Source organism: Giraffa tippelskirchi, chromosome 4 (genome assembly GCF_054371585.1).
Source record: "Giraffa tippelskirchi isolate mGirTip1 chromosome 4, T2T-mGirTip1v1.2.pri, whole genome shotgun sequence".
In the NCBI taxonomy this organism is placed as follows: domain Eukaryota; kingdom Metazoa; phylum Chordata; class Mammalia; order Artiodactyla; family Giraffidae; genus Giraffa; species Giraffa tippelskirchi.
The window spans coordinates 23,779,262-23,797,428 of NC_137278.1; positions in this window are offsets into that span (position 1 = coordinate 23,779,262).

An 18,167-nucleotide genomic window follows, 5' to 3' on the forward strand; every position below is an offset into this window, starting at 1 on the left:
AATGTCTTATGAGAAAGAGCGCTCCTAGTCACTGAATGTACATGAGGCAGGGCCAGCCAACTCCCTTATGCATTTATTCGACAGGAAGGCGTTAATAATTACATAACAGTCACTGAGCACGGCTTCTGTGCTTTTACTATGCTCAGCAACAGCAGAACAGAGACAAATAAACTACACTTGTTACCTTGTAGGAATGTGTGGTCCAGCCAAGTTGCGGTGCCATTGGCAGGCATGTTATAGAAGCAACTATTACTGCTTAAGAAAAGTGGATTGTCCTCAATGATCATTATAGGTGCTGCCTGTATTTAAAATCCTCTGCGACTCTCTAGCTTCCTTGGTGCTCAGATGGTAAAGAATCTGCCTGCAATGCAGGAGACCTGGGTTTGATGCCTAAGTGGGGAAGATCCCCTGGAGAAAGGAATGGCTACCCATCCCAGTATTCTTAGGGCTTCCTTGGTGGCTTAGACGGTAATCTGCCTGCATAGATTCGATCCCCAAGTTAGGAATAATTCTACTCTTTTTCTGTTTCAGAGCCCAGTTCATCCATGCCTTTTTCAAGTCTTCAGAAGGACAGATAGAGATATGCAAGGAATGTAGGGGGGCAGAGGCAGGTCAGATGGCCTTTGTCCTTTCATTTCATATCACAACTCTTGCCTTCAGTAGATTTGAGCTGAACATGGGATTTAGGTAGTGATCTTAAACGCAGAGGACATTCTCGGTGCAAATGACTGTGCAAAAGACATGTTCAAGTTGAAGTGACGAGAGCAGCCGGTTTCATGGGATAGCTAGTGTGGAAGGAAAGGCTTCTGGGGCAGGGGCTACACTGGGAAGATTTGTATTTCTGTCATCTAACTCATTCAATTAGCTGGAGTTTTGAAAAACTGCACACTTCATTTTGCCATGGTATGGATACATTTTTCTAAAATTGGTTGTTTGTAAACACAACTCAAAGTTATTGTGGGAATAGCTAATAGACTACAGATCATGGTAATTATCTAATAAGCCAACTAATAATTATACATGATAGAATGTCCTAAAACTTAGTAATTAGACAATGATGAACAGCATGATTTGGGGACATTATTAATGGTTGCTATAAAGAGAGAATTGCTTACCAAAATGAACATGCAGACGTGCACACACACAGTTCACCTAACGAAGTCAGTCTATGCTTATGCACTGGGGGGCTACTGTAACCGCCTGTCACCTCACTTGCAACCCAGTTGCAGGAGCAGGCAATGCCTTCTGGGTACAATGCCCAACTGAGAAAAGCATTTTCAAGGTGAACCATGTTGGAAGCAAAGCAACCTACCCAGTTGGCTCATTTGGCCAGATGTGAGCTCAGCTAAAATGTAGGTCTGGTTACATGTCATCTATGCAGACATGGAGCAGAACACCTACTGCATCCACAGAGGTCACAATCTTCTCCTTCAGAGTATCAAAAAGAAATAAACAGTTTATTTCTCACTTTAAAAGAAGAAGGTTAATCTGAAACCAAGTGTTAAACAAACCTCCAGGTAAATGCATGTCCATGACTCTAGAGAGCCCCAAATCCCACCCAAGTCAAAGGAACAATGACAGAGACCATTGACCAGGTCATAAAAGATAGAGGGAGCCAGGGATAGGAGAGCAAACGGAGGGACACTTTAGCTCAGTGTCAAGGGCTCTCTGGGGCTTGGGCCACCTGTTTTCTCTAAAAGGCCAGGGGAAGAAAGTATGGTGGCAGCTTCCTACTGGTTTTGTTAGGTGCCAAACCTACATTTCAAAATTGAGGGGAAAGTGCAGAATGTATTAATTTATGCAGATCTGTTGCTGAATACAAATATTGGTTGTACTTCCATAAATGGAACCACACTTTCAACATATTAAAGAACTAGTAGTATGTACAGCTTTCAATTCTATAATGCAAATAAAGTTAATAAAGATGTGTATAAATATATAATATGTGAATATATACAACATATGTTATATATGTGATATAATGTAATATGTATATAATGTATATATATATATGTATAGTATTATATATTTCAGGGAAGTCTGTCTTTGATAATACTGAGTATAATGTCTTCTCTTTTTTCTGATGCTAGAAAACTGAACCAGCTTACACTGTAGTCAGGTTGTCACAGCCAACCAATGTGAAGCAAAGAATTAAGAGATTGAGGGGAGGATTTCCTTAGTGGTTCAGTGATTAAGAATCTGCCTGCCAATACAGGGGACATGGATTTGATCCCCGGTCCAAAAAGATCCCATGTGCCTCAGAGCAACTAAGCCCATATGCCACAAATACTGAATTCTGTGCACTTAAACTCATGCTCTAAGAGAAGCCACCATAATGAGAAGCCCACGCACTGCAATGAAGAGTAGCCTCGCTCATTAGAGAAAGCCTGCACTAAGCAATGAAGACCAAGTAGAGCCAAAAAAAATTGCATGTATATGTGTGTGTGTGTGTGAGTCACTCAGTTGTGTCCAACTCTTTGTGACTCCATGAACTGTAGCCCACCAGACTTCTCTGTCCATGGAATTCTCCAGGCAAGAATACTGGAGTGGATTGCCATTCCCTTCTCCAATACATGTATATAAAGAAAAACATAGAAAAGAAAAAGATTGATTAGAAAGGGGACACCCAAATCTAGCTGATCAAATCCTTGAAGAGATTTGTCTAAAACAAATGCCTTCAAGGTATTTTTTTCCCAATCATCTGTCACAGAGATTTTTGTGAATAAAATAAGAAACCTGAACTCTGCATCCCACACTATAAAACCTTTTCTGCTCTCTTCGCCTGATGCTTACCCCAGATCTGGGACATAAGCAAGTGAAGGGAATGTTCCCACTTTTCAGATGAGGAAGCTGAGCCTCCAAATGTGAGCTTCTGTAACTCACATCACTGCACCTGCTCACTTGATACACTTCAATGCCTTCCTGACCCTCAATAAAGATGAAAACCATTCTTATTAGTCTGGTTTATAAGGTCTGCTATGACTAGCCCTTGCCTCTTTCTCCAGCTTCATTTCTTGTTCCTCCTTCTTCCATGATCTATGCCAAAGACCTGTCAACAGGGAGGGTGCACAGATGCTTTTTTCTGCCTGTATTACCTCTTCTCAGCCCCTTTTCATGCCTCCGACTCCTAGTCTAAGACATACATTGTGAAACTCTTTCCCTAAGAAACCACCTATGACTCCCTCATCCCCATCCTCCCTAAGTGATTTTGATCATTGTTTTGCCTCTGGGGTCCTGTAATCTGTGAATATTACTGCTACATCTTGACTTATAAAGAAATAACTTGTTTTTTTTGGTTGCTCTTCCATTTACTATGAGGTTTTATTTTATTTTTAAGATTAAGATTGTGTCTGAGTCATCTTTTAATCCCTAACATCTAGCATTGTGTCCAGCACATAGATGTCACAGAAGGGTTTGCTGGTTGTTAAATACCTGAATGAATGAATGAAAGCATGGATGAAACTGAATTCAGGTATCTCTCTGGGACTTTCTACTGGTGATATTTCAGATGTCTGATTCACATGCATGCTCAGAACATGTTGCCAGAACAGAGTTTCTTCCCCCTTATGGAGATTGTATTGCTTTTCCCAGTGAACTCCATTCTGAGGAGCCGCCGGAAGGACGGCAGATGGACGCCTTGCACTGAGCCACAGAAACAAGGAGCTAGGCAAGAGCCATTGCGGCTAGTCCAGCTAATCCTGGTGGACAGCTCTGCCTGCAGTGACAACGAGGCCACCCAGGCTGCCGTCTGATGTGGCCAGGACCGGCGCGAGCATGGGTGGTCAGTCTCTCTGGTTGGCCGAGGTGTGGGTGTGTGGGAACCCGCTCCTCGCCCACACAGCCCAGGATGCCCGGTCTCCCCTGCAGGCAGTCTGAGCAGAAGGTGAGCTCACCCCTTCCTGAGAGATTGAGCTGTTCAGAGCCTTTCTAGGTTTTCCAGGACCTCAGAGTCATAGCCAGAAGTTGACTTGAGAACCGAAGGCAAATGGAAAAATCTTTGTCTCAGAGAACAGGCAGGCAAGCTAGAGGCATCTTTTCTTCCAACACCCTCACTTTATAGGTGAGAAAACTGATCCCAGACCTTTTACGGTGACTCAGCAAGTTAGTTCTGGGCATTTAACTTTGCATTGCAAAGAGAAAGAAGGCCATGTGCCAAGGTCACCAGCCTGATCCTGGGACGTTCACATCATCACGTGGTCACATGCTCCTGGGCCTCTCCTCCCTCACTCCACCTCCTCACCTCTCCAAACTACTGCTCATCACATTACCTGTTGACTGAGCATCTACCTGGCGTATAGACAGGTTTGCATTATACAGGGCACACACTGAAAGGTGAGGTGGGGGAGAAACTGGGAGTGCAGGTGATGAAGCCAGACTGCCCAGGGTGGGGGCAGCTTCTCAACACCACCACTTACCAGCTTTGGGGTCTTGGACGACTCACCTAGCTACTTCCTTGATTTCCTTAATGTTTTAATCGGGTAATAATAACACCCATCTCACAGAGATGCTATGTTAGCTATGCATGCATATGTGCTTAGTCACCCAGTCATGTCCGACTCTTTGTGACCCCATGGACTGTAGCCCGCCAGGCTCCTCTGACCAGGGGGATTCTCCAGGCAAGAATACTGGAGTGAGTTGCCATGTCCTCCTCCAGGGGATCTTCCCGACCCAGAGATCAAATCCCTGTCTCCTACGTTGGCAGGCAGATTCTTTATCACTGAGCCACTTAAGAAGCCATGTTAGCTACGGCTACCCTGAAAGCCCACAAAGTACCAGAGCTGTTACATTCACACCAGCTAATCCCAAGCCACATGCTGCAGAGCATGCTATACTGCGATGCCTGTCTTACATAAGGGAATACCAACTCAGGGGAATACCTTCCCCTTGTGAGGGGAAGGGCACAGACTCCATTTCAGTAGATCTGACCTCTTTCCCTATGCCTAGGGTGATGACATATCCCAGTTTCCCTGGAAAGTTCTAATTAATATCTTGTGTCTAGGAGTAATTAGTAGTACTGGCTCTTTCACCTGCAGAAGTGTGTCCTGGTTTAAACAATGGTATGGTCGTCCTACTTGCTTTCTGTTCCCCTCTGATGAGGAGATTCTGTCTTTCTGGAAAAGATATATTTACCTTGAAAATTCTGTCTGGAGTGACAGGTGGCCAGGCAAGCTGACCTGGTTTGAGAAACAACTTTGGCGTCTTGGTTTACTGACAGAATTGGGGGCCAGTTAGAAGCGGGTGCAGGAAACCATAGAGTCTCCCTTTATTTTTGTGAGTTTTATCGAAATGCATCTGTCATCATCTGGCCTTTTCACAGATTTTTCTGGAACTTGGAGACCTGCTTTATGGTGCTCACTGGGCTACCTACCCTTCACTGGGATGTTCTCTCTCTGCCATGTTTCATTGGTCAGGTCATAGAGCCTAGGTGGAAATTCAGAAAAGTTCTCTATAAACCTTTTCTTATTTTTATTTCTGAGTTCAGAATTTTAATTCTTTAATAACATATTGATATTGAATAGAGAAATCAGCAACAGTGATAACAAAAGAATCACCACAAAACCAGAAAACAGAGCTTCCCTGGTGGTTCAGTGGTAATCCTCCTGCCAACACGGGAGATGAGACACTGGTTCGATCCCCAGTCCAGGAAGATCCCACATGCCTCAGAGAAGCTAAGCTGATGCACCATGACTACTGAGCCTGGGCTCTAGAGGCCAGGAACTGCAACTCCTGAAGCCTGAGTCCCCTAGAGCTCATGCTCTGCAACAAGAGGGGCCACCACAATGAGAGCCCAGGAGTCGCAACCAGAGTAGTTCCCACTGGTTGCGCCTAGGGGAAGCCCACATGCAGTGATGAAGACCCACCACAGCCAATAAGTCAATACATAAATAAAATTATGAACAAAAACCAGAAAATAAAACTCAAAGGCAACACAAAAACAGGTTTGTCCTGTTATGAAGTCAACAATGGGAAATCATTCTTGGAAGAGAAAGCACGTTGGTTCAGAAGAAGCTTGAGGGAAGCCAGCTGGGATCATACCAATTGGTGATGACTTTGACATCACCACATGGTTTTAACCTAGATTTTCACTTGCTCAGAAACTAGGGAAAGGAGAGTCTTACTCATTCCTCCCTGACAGTCAAAGAGACCAGATGCCGAGCAATCTCCATTTCTTGATCTATGACCTTAGTCAAGTCAGTCTTCATCTCTCTGCCTCAGTAGCGGCTATTGGAAAGAGATGATTTCCAAAGGTCTTTGATACTGTAAGTCACCACAATGCTAATCCTTATACGACTTCCTACCTTTTATTTGGCCGAGTTACTGTTCAAGGTAACAACCATGGAAATCTGTCAAGATAAACAGGAGAATGACTAGGCTATTTTACCTATATTGCTGCCAGCCTTGAAATTCTTCATCTTTAGTTTTCATATTCTTTGAGCTATTTGAGAAACTGTATCAAAGATCACCAGAGTATCTCCAATGCCTGAAAAAATACATTTAATAATAATTTGTTGACCAAATGAATGAATAAATTTTTGTCACCACATGAAAATCTGACACTGTGCTCTAAATTATAGCATCTCTTGATGCATATAAAACAACAATCATCGTCACAAATTATTTTGTAGAATCAGATGGGAAAAATAAAAGAAATATTAGTGTATCTATTAAAAGTTGTGCTTTATTTTAATGTGTTAAAAAATGTAACTTGCTTCCACATGCATGCTCAATCACTTCAGACAGTGTCCAACTCCTTGCCACCCTATGGACTGTAGCCCACCAGGCTCCTCTTTCCAGCGGATTCTCCAGGCAAGAATATTGGAGTGGGTTGCTATGCCCTCTTCCAGGAGATCTTCCCTACCCAAGGATCAAACTCACGTCTCCTGCATTGAAGACAGATTCTTTACCGCTGAGCCAGTGGAGAAGCCCCTGTGTTAATATATGATACTTGCTTTTCTCTTTCTGACTTACTTCACTCTGTATGACAGTCTCTAGGTCCATCCACGTGTCTACAAATGACCCAATTTTGTTCCTTTTAATGGAGCAGAGTGTGATGAGTTCAGAGTTTGGGATGACATATATATGCTACCATATATAAAATAGTTAGCAGGAAGCTGCTGTATAGCACAGGGAGCTCGGCTTAGTGCTCTGTGATGGCCTAGATGGATAAGATAGGTGGAGGTGGGAAGGAGGTCAAAGAAGAAGGGGATAAAAGTATACATATAGCTCATTCACTTCTTTGTACAGCAGAAACTAACACAATATTGTATATCAACTGTACCCCTATTAAAAAAAAAAAAAAACTTACTTGTTTATGCAGTATCTACTCTATGGCTCAGGTAGGAAACCTAATTTGTTGGCTCGTTTGGCCTAATTGGATCTCAGCTAAAACACAAGTCTGGTGCTAAGGAGGAAACAGATACAAAAATCCCTCATCTCTCGCCAACAATGGGAAGTGCTGCCTGAAAAAACACTGAGGCTGAAACTCCTTAGCTGGCAAGAAGAATAAAGGTCTTGCTGAAAATAAAGTATGGGGGGAAAATAGTTGAAATAGTGCTAAAAGTAGATGTTAACACAGTCAATAAGACTTCTAGGGAAAAAAAAAAATCTCCACTTTCAAACCAGACTAGTTCTGTTCAAGCTAAAAATGTAACCTCCAAGGCAGTCCTGCTTTGTTTCTCAGGAAGAGCTGATGCAGCTTCGTGATCTGCTGTGATGGATTTTCAGTTTTGTGACTGTCAGACTCCACCTCACTGTACATGGTTTGAACCTACTATCACTAATTCCAATTGCACTTTTAGCCTCTCTTTAAACATTTTTGCATGTCTTGGCAAAAATACATTGGCAACCACCTGGCCTTTTCACAAATTATTGTGGAATTTACAGATTTGCTTTGTGGTGGTTATCAGGCTATCTGCCCCTAAAATGGGATATTTTCTCTGTGATGTCTCCTAGGTCAGGCCACAAAACCTGGGCAAAGAACAAGAGTGTTAAGAAATAATTTTCATCATGTTCTCTTGCTTAAGAGGACTAAACGAAATCTCAAGGATTCCAAAAAGAGTCACGAGCTTGAACATTTTGACATACAGTTATTCACCAGTATCAGCACTAATCTTTAAATTGGCAAGACACTATGAGAACGTCTGATGGCAGGTGACACCTGAATTAGGTCAGCTATCCCCTCCTCCCACCTCTTTCCCTCCACATTTCCCCTGACAACTCCCCACCATTGTCAAGAGGGCTGAGCAGACATCATGGTCCTAGGGGTTTAGGCAAGTAGGGGGAGCATTCGTACCACGGTTGCAGAAGGGAGGTGTTTGGGTTTGCAAGTTGAGATCTGTGCATAATTAAACTGGAGAAAAGGTCCAAGTGGGCTGTCAAAACAAGGAGGGCCCGAGGCTTATGGGAGGAATCAGATAACAGAGTCAGAGTGTGGGAGAGACAGAGAAAATGAGCAAAAGTCACAGTAGGAAGGAACCCATGGAGGAGGCTCTCTGGGTGACTGTCAAAGACAGGGTGCACTGGAGCATGACTGAGCTCTTCCCGGGGCCCTGTAATGGGCTGTTTGGTGGCTTAGAGCCGTTTAGAGGGCTTAAGATGAGGCCCATCCACCATCTTCTCTCAGCTCCTTTTTTTTTAAAATTTTTTTGATGCGGACCATTTTAAAAGTCTATATTGAATTTGTTATGATATTACCTCTGATTTATGTTTTTTGGCTGTGAGGCATGTGGGAATCTTCATTCCCCGACCAGGGATTGAACCCCACCCCCTGCACTGGAAGCCAAAATCTTGACCACTGGACCACCAGAGAAGTCCTCCCTCATCTCCTCTTGGCCCCTTACTTTACTTCCTTACTTCTCCTGAACCTCCCCTTTCCATGCCATATTCTGTCACTAGAACCTTCAGTCTAATCTAGATTTTCTATTGTAACACATCTGACTGTCTTCTTGTTCAAGGGCTTGGAGTCAGGACATCATGTGCCTGAGGGATGCAGGTTGAGTGCAGGTCGGGGAAAGTCACCTGTAGCTAAGGCTCATTTTCAGAGGCTCTCTTCTCCTTTTCCAAAGGCTCTCTTCTCCCTGGCCCTGTGAGGCTTATGCTGAACACCCCTAAGGCCTGAAAGATGTTTCTAAACATCCCTATTGGTGATGTTCTTCCAGAGATGTAGTGTGACGTGGAAGAAAGAGCAATGGCCAACAAGCTCAGGTCCAAAGTTTTACCCACAGCACTGTCCTTGAGATCTTGACTAGGCACATGCGCCTACACTCCCAGGTACTCCAAGAGAAACAGAAGATGGAGTGTTCGTTTCCTTAAGCAGGATACAGCGTAATAAAGCAGCTGGCACTAATACCAAGCAATATAAAACTTGCAAGATGACCTGAGTGTGGTCTGCCTATATGCATGTGCTCAGATGCTCAGTCGTGTCAAGGAGTCGTGTCAGACTCTTTATGACTCCATGGACTGTAGTCTGCCAGGACTCCTCTCTCCATGGGAATTTTTTCAGGCAAGAATCCTGGAGTGGGTTTCCATTTCCTCCTCCGGGGGATCTCCCCTACCCAGGGATTGAACCCCTGTCTCTTACATCTCCTGCCTTAGCAGGCAGATTCTTTACCACTAGCGCCCCCTGGGAAGCCCAGCCTGTAGATGCTGGGGAAATCCAAAGTATTAGTGCAGGGACCTGCCAGAGGAGCTCACCTGGGAAGCCAGGACCCAGACCTCAGGAGAGTTCCACATGCAAATAATGAAGACAATAATAAAGCCATCATTTTCGTGATAGTAATATAGCTATTGTTTTGAGTGCCTGTTGTATGTTAGGATATTCCACTAGGTGCTGTGTTTTGAATTGCTTTCTATTTATCCTCACGAAACTCCACAAGGTAGAAGTTGTTAGCTATATTTTACAGATGAGGACATTGAAGGTCAGATTAAGCTCAGACTCTCCTACTACTAGATGGAGCAGGGGTTATGTTAAGTCTCAAATCTGCCTGTGGACCCCCTGATGCTTCTTCCTATGTACTGGAGTGTCTCTAAACAGCAATGCAATCTTAGCTCACGCTCTTTCTCTGAGTAAATTGAAAGCAAGTCAGTCCTTCAGTAGGGCCAACCTTCCCCCTGAATTTCAAGTTTATTCACTTTGCTTCCTCTGTGCATTATAAAGACATGGCTGCAAAGCATCCCACATGTAAAGTCCCTGACCAGAAAGTAAACTGGAGACAGGAGACTGGAATTTCTTTGTGTGTCTTATTTCCAACTCCTTCCCTGGGCTTAAAACAACCTATTAAACCATACGGTCAAAATGAATTAATAGAAATATTTATTATTTTAATTTCCGTTCTAAATCTTTCATTTATACATATTGAGTTGTTTATTTAAGAATCTAAGTTTAATGACAAAGTGACACACTCATTATTAATCCCATTTGCTTTTGTTAAAAGAAAGCACTCCTTCACTGGAACATAAGCCTCACATGCTCAGTGGTTGGCTGCCTTCATTTCAGCTGCTCAGGACTACTCTGCTCCGAAGGGCACATCTTCACCTGGTGGCAGGAACACCTCTGAGCCAGCCTTGGGGGACCACCACATGCGACCTCGTTCAGTTTGCTGGAACAGGGTGGGCTTAGGGAAGACAGGTTTTGATGACAATGTCATTAAAATACGAAAGCCGTGGGGGCAGTGCATACTGTGTGTGGATCTAGAGGAAGAGAATGAATGGTGTGGGATATGAGTGTATATGTGTGCGTGTGAGAGAGAGGGAGAGAATGAAAACCATCATTCTTGCACCCTAACTCTTCACTTTTGCAGAAGCAGCAGAAAATATCTCTTAGGTCTCACTGGACCAAGTTATAGCCTTATACCTCCTGAGCCAATCAGTAGAATTACTTTAACAAGTCAGACCCATTCCTGGAATTGGGAGTGCAGTCAGCTTTCTTGAAAGTCCAGAAGTGGATGGAGAATGTGTGACTGTCTGAGTAAAAGTCAGAGATGAAGAGAGAAATGCAATCTGGGTAGGCCACTAAAAATGTCCCCCGCACATTCGCAGGGTTGAAAAGTGATTTTACTCAGGGAGATGCCAGGTTTGCGTGGACCTTGAAAGACCACCTGGGCCAGAGGTAACCTATATATGGTCTGCGATGGATTCCAAAGGCAGCATCAGGGTAGCTGAGAACGAAAGGTGGGAGCCCAGGAGAGGAGAAGGCGGGAGCTGCAAGTCTGGACGCGCTGCCTCGTAAAAGGATCAAAGCTCGCTGAGATCCCTCTGCCAAAGCTCTGGCAGCGAGTGACAGGAACCCAGATGAAGGGTAGGTGTGAGTGGAAACTGAGAGAGACCCCTTGCTGATTTCCTGAGGAAACTCACCTGTTTGGCAATGACTTGGCTCTGCAAGTTTTTCTCCTGCGTGCACAGGTCCTCATCAACCCCAGACTCACAGAAAAGTGGGATGGTTGTGAAACCTGGGGCTTATGTGGGTAACTCTAGTTCAACACCAGATGTTATGAAGTATTCTTTGGCACCCGAATCACCATTTTGGACTCCTTACTCCCCTTTGCTTTGCCCTCAGGCACACGGCTAGTCCTGCCATTCTGTCTAGATAGTCTGGTGTGTGCCCAGTCGTGTCTGACTCCTTGTGACCCCAGGGACTATAGCCCACCAGGTTCCTCTCTCCATGGAATTTTCCAGGCAAGAGTACTGGAGTAGGTTGCCATTTCCTACTCCAGGGAATCTTCCCAACCCAGAGATCAAACCCACATCTTCTGAGTCTCCTACCTTGGCAAATGGATTCTTTACCGCTGCCCCCACTTGGGAAGCCTCCTATATAGTCTCATAACCCGCTTAATAATTAATTCTGCTACTGCCCTAGCACCTCTTTCTCTCTCTCTCTCTCTCTTTCTCTCAGTCTTTTCCCCACCACCCTCCACGTCTGCCTTCATTCTTTTCTTCCAATTCCATCTGCTTGTTACAACCAGCTAGGTTTTCTTAAAACAAAGCTCTTACCCTGTATTCCCTCTGCTCGAACACTCTCAGTGGGTGCTCATGGCCAACAGAATACAAATTGTCTCCCTGGATGTCCACAGTTGGGCCAAACTCAAAAGAGCTCTAAGGACTGGTCAGCAGTTTGGCAAACATGGATCACCCTGCACCAGGTATTGGCCAAGGTGTAGGAACTGCTGAGTACAATTTTTCAACTCTCCTTCTTATCATCTATATTTCAAACCAAGTCTTCTCCATCCATTGAAACGTGTGGACTATGGGCTCTTCTTGAAATAACTGGGTTGCATTTCTCTCATGGCATCTGCAAGATGGTCCTTTGTATTCCTGACTGAGAGACCAAGATTTTAGACTATGAGTCAGTCATCGCTGAATTCCGTCATCTCCCTCTGAAGATCCTAGTACCTGGTTCAGCTTGGGGTAAAAGGTGTATATTTACTGAGCATCACCTATAGTTCTAGACTGTTACAGTATGTTCCACCCCTCTGGTAACCCCTTTGAAAGCAGAAGAAACTGCCAATCTTCACAATACACACATCTTATTTTTAATAAATCTCTTTTCAAACTTGATGCCAATTCTCCAATGTTTAACATATAAAAAAATCTCATATAGCATTTTAATTCACTTTTTTTCTTTTTTTTTCCCCTCATAGATTTGGAACTTGTAAAACCATCAGCCTGAAACAATAGCTGTTCATATTTTGATCTGTATACTTAAAGTTTTTTTCTCTTAACTAATACCTATAGTTCAGAAATTGCACAGAAAATAAATATTTTTTATCTTGCTTTCTTTACTTGATATCGTACCATATTTTTCCTGTGAGCAATATTTTCCAAGAATGTTTTACTAGTTGTCTTTTCTGCTACCATACCACATAATCAAAGCTATGGTTTTTTCCAGTAGTCACATACGTTTGTGAAAGTTGGACCATAGAGAAGCCTGAGTGTTAAAGAATTGATGCTTTTGAATTGTGGTTCTAGAGAAAACTCTTGAGAGTCACTTGGACAACAAAGAGATCAAACCAGTCAATCCTAAAGGAAATCAACCCTGAATATTCATTGGAAGGGCTGAAACTCCAATACTTGAGCTACCTGATGCGAAGAGCTGACTTGTTGGAAAAGAATACGATGCTGGGAATGATCAAAGGCAGGAGGAGACGGGGATGACAGAGGGTGAGATGGTTGGATGGCTTCATTGACTCAATGAGCATGAGTTTGAGCAAATTCTGGTAGAGAGTGAAAGACAGGGAAGCCTGGCATGCTGCAGTCCATGGGGTCACAGAGTCCGACATGATTGAGCAACTGAACAATAACAAACAACGGTGTAATGAACGTATTTGTGAACAAAGTCTTTCTTACATTTGTGGTTATTTCCTAAAGATATAATTCCAGAATTGCAATTGCTAGGGCAAAAGTGTATATGCACTTTATGATTGTGAATTCCTACCTCAGCTTGGCTTTTAAATGTACATTTAAAGGGAAGGCTGTGAGCAAAGGCGTCTGCTTAGCAGAGATCTAAGGGGGAGTCTCCAAATTCCATCATCCCGGCCTAATTTATTTCATGGCTATGTTAATGTTTGCCTTTGCCTTCTTCTCAATTTCAAGAAAAAACACAAAACACTGAAATTGGATTCAAAGCCAGGCTCTCCCTCTCACTTATAAAGTGTGCTTTCTTGATGGGAGAGGGTGAGAACTTTAAATCTCTCTCTGGAAAAACAAGCAATGAAATTGGAGATGGTGGGACCCCAGACTCAGAGTCATCTTTGAATGGTTGTGTTTTTCCAGTGCTTTGGGACGATGGAAACCCCTAACAAAATAAAATCCAGACCTATCCCACATAGTCCAGTTTCCTAGAAAAAGGAACCTTATTTTTCTATAGCTGGGCTAGCTATGCACAGATGCAAAATACAGACAGACTGTCCTTGCCTTGCGTTATAAAATAGTGATTTCTGTTGAAGGTCATTTCGCTTAGGAAGGAAAAAAAAAAAAGAATGGTGCTTGGCAAGGAGGCTGCAGAGACTGGTACATCTCTACCAAGGACCTTCGATATGAGAGGCTTGGGAACTCTTCCACGTCACCCCAGAGCAGTTCATGGCCCTGATTATTGAGGGAGGAGGAAGGAAGAAGATAAGAGTTGGAATAAAATGAAAGAGAGAAGGATGTTCTCTAAATTCTCTGAATTATAAAATTAAGAACCTCATAATGAAATTTTTTAATTTAATGAAAAATAACTGGACCCCTGGCTTCCCTGGTGGCTCGGATGGTAAAGAATCTGCCTGCCATGCAGGAGACCTGGATTCAATCCCTGGGTCAGGAAGATCCCCTGGAGAAGGGAATGGCTACCCACTCCAGTATTCTTGCCTGGAGAATCCCATGGACAGAGGGGTCTGGTGGGCTACAGTCCAAGGGATCCCAAAGAGTCAGACACAACCGAGCAACTAACACACACACATAAGTGGAGTCTTGAGGTGATGTATCAGCGTATCTTAATTTGCCTACACAATTCTCCTCACGAGAGTCTCTTTATTCTAAAAGTGGGCTCTTTGAAGGGAAGAGTTAGCACTTCACCCTGGATTCATGGAAGGGAAGAGGTAGATGGTAACCTCTCTCAGGCTGAGCATCTTTGATCTAACTAAGGAGGGAGCAGAGGAGGAAAGCACCCTCCCCCCTTCCTCTACCCACCACCAAGCAGAGGATTTTATGGGAAGTGAGAGTCTGGACACAGGGATGATCCTTTCAGACTCTCCGAAGTCTCCAGGAAAGCCACGCAGGAGCCTCCTCCTTCTCGTTTAGTGTTTGACTCTGATACACCTTTATCCACCCCCACCTCTCATCCATTGCCCTACAGACCCTCCAAATTCAACATGTCTGAAGCTGACCTCTTCCCCGAGGATGGCTTCTCCTCTTGTGACATAGCTCAGTTGACGGCTTGATGAAGTGCTTCTTTACTCAGCCCAGAAACCCGGGTGCTTGCCTCCTCCTTACACCCGTGTGACTTGTCAGTTCTCCCTTCCCAACCTCTGCTTGTCCCCAACTTCTGGTCACCCAGTTCTGGTCTGCGTGACTCTTCATTTATACTTTTGCAAATCTTTCCTAGTTGCTTTTCCTTGTCCAGGCTCTCTCCCACCTCCCCTACCCATTCTTTGTCCTGCCTTTACTCTCCCTCCCATCATCCACATTAGCACCAGGAGGATCTCCTGGAAAAAAAAACAAATTCATCAGATTACACCCCCGCTTCAAACAGTTCAGAGGCTTCCAAGTGTTTTCAAAGGAAAGATCAAGCCTCTTCATACAGCAAGCAAAACCCTTCCTTGGTTTCTCAATTTCCCCACATTTCGCCTCAAATTCTACACTTTGCACATAACGTATTCTCCAAATATGCCAACGCCTCTTTGAAAGAAGTACTGCTGCTAACTAGAATGCCCTTCCTCCACATTTTTGACTTAAGTTCACTGCCAGACTCATCTGAAATGTCAGTGAAATGCTCTCTGTGATCCCAAGGCGGCCAAGACAGAGCCCTATAGTATTTGCCAATATGTATTGTAATGATTGATCTCTCAAGCTTGTCTTTCTCACTAAAGTATGAACTCCTTGAAACCAGGAACTGTCTATTCCACATCTATGTATCCTAAGAGCATTTAGTGGTTGTAGGCATGTAATACACATTTAATAAAAAATGAAGGGACGAATAAATAAGATAAACAATGGAAAATAATCTTGTACTCTGGGATGGATCTTTGGCTAAACCATTCTACATGTGTCTCAAGTTCTCTTGTGAGAACATAGCATCTCATTTTTTAAATAAATATTCAAAATATCTATTTACTATAGTGAGAATAGTGTATGAGTGTGTGCACACGTGCACCTGTGTAACTGCATATCCTAGTTTGGGTTGATTATGGGCATTACCTTTCGGGAGATAGTCTTATGGTAGGGTGCTTAGGAAATAGAAGTTTATGTTCCTAAAAAGTGTGACACTTCGTATGGAATAAAATAAAATTCAGATCCAGTAGATTCACAAGGAAGGATTTTGATTTGTAACTTGAGTCCATTTATGCACTCAATCCTGGTGTACAAAGTGGTACCAATTTTCTATAGAGTAGGTCTTGCCTCTTATGTGAATTAATACTTAGGCTCTCAGGATAACTTTCCCAATACTGTATATTTTTAACAATTCAATTTGTCACTTCCAAGTGAAGCATTCTAATTGATTATTTTCCAGTCTCTGTTGGTGATAAAGATAATGGATGTTTTTGTGGAGTAAATTGGCTTCCTTGCTTAATATCTGTTTCTTGATGTCATTGCCCAGCAAATAAATGGTGAAGCATATTGCTATAAATAGCATGATAGCTGGCAGAAGAAAAAAAAAATAGCTGTGTTTCCTGACAGTGCAAATTTCACACTGTTTTAATTACCACAAACGTTCACTCCTATCTTAGAGAGCTGGGCAGGAAACTGGGAATAACTGAAAATTTGTAGACACGGCTGAAATGACAAGCCTGGGATGACACTCACGCTGGTGCAGCCAGGGTCCCAGAGACATCATCTGGGAGCTCCAGGTCTAGGAGGTGAACGTGGACCCTTTGAGAATCAACAACCTGAAACCAGGACATGTGTCCTGCTATTCGTGCTGCTGCTGCTACATAGAAAAAGAGAGACACCTCTGTCCCTCAAAGAAACAGTTTGAATTTCAAAAAATATATACATAAAATAAAAGAGTGTTGGAATGTTGCTTTTCAGGCAAACACCTACACACATTCGCAGTTCACAGGACAGGCAGTGTTAGAGAAATAGCAGGGATGAGGTTCCCTGAAGACGTTCTCTGGATGCTAGACTTTCGGTCTCTTTCAACTGAGTATGAAAGCCTTTTCTTCCATGTGGTCTGCATGTTTTCCCATTCCCATTCCTTAACCATCACCTGTCTTCCCTCTGATTTTTCCTACTCTGCCCCATCATCTGGAAACATCTCTGCTCATCCCTGGATTCCGGACATTTCCTGGCTCTCCTGAAATCCCACTCCAATGAGAGAATGGAGTAAAAATGTCTTTGCTCCAGCGCTAAAGATCCTAATTTGGGGCCTTTTGTCAATGTTGAACTTGGGGCGAGAAATCTCTGGCTCACCTAGAGAACAGGTGAAAACACCCAGAAATCTCTACACTACTTTGTAGTAATGGAATAAGCATGCATTGGCACAGACATGTATAATTTATGCCAACCTCTCTTACACTTTTTCCCATGTGAGGGTAAATCTCACTGGATTTGAAATTGGAAACAACACTATCTTATAATTACTCAGAGGAGTTTCAAGGCTTAAGTAGGTAGTAGAAAAGGAAAATTTTTCATTTCCCACAGAGATAAAGATGTAATTTCTTACAAAGGGTAGGAGGTATGTTTGCAAGGCTCAGAATAGGCCCAGGAGTGGTTGGCAGAGACCCAAGGACGCAGCCAATGCTGCCGCTCTGTAGAGTAAGAGGCAGTGGCCCTTTTCACCCATCATAGAATAGATGTTCAATATATATTAATTGATTTACTAGATAAGCATACAAACTAAATAAATGACACAAAAGAGCATAGTATAGGGACTTCCCTGGTGGTCCTGTGGTTAAGACTTCACTTTCCATGCAGAGGGTGTGGGTTGGATCCCTGGTCAGGGAGCTAAGATCCACAGGCCATCCCTGAAAACCAAAACATAAAACAGAATCAATATTGTAACAAATTCAATAAAGACTTAAAAAATGTTCCAAACCTTTAAAAGCAAAAGGGTGCAGCATAGATTACAAAACAACATTACACAAAGTTTAATTGGAAGTAAGTTTGATAAAAGCCACTAATGTGGCCTGGCAACCAAAGTCCAAGCCATGATACCGTGTATCAGTACCAAAGAAGTGTCCATGCTAAGGAAAGTGTCAGCAGTCCTACTCACTTCTGTGGTCCTCAAGAAGAAGATATATCATGGTTTACGTGTTGTATAAACTGTGTTCTAAATAATCCAGGAGGTAAACCCTAGACCACATTGGTGGAAATACAGTCAAACAGACATCAGCTTGATACAAAGAATTGTGTATGGAAGCTCAATGGTCAAAGAGGTGGACTGTCCCAGTTATTAAATTGCTTCTTAGTTCCAAATTGTCTCTTTTTGCCTGTTCTTTGAAAATGGAGCTGAGCTGTTTAAATATTTTCCTTTT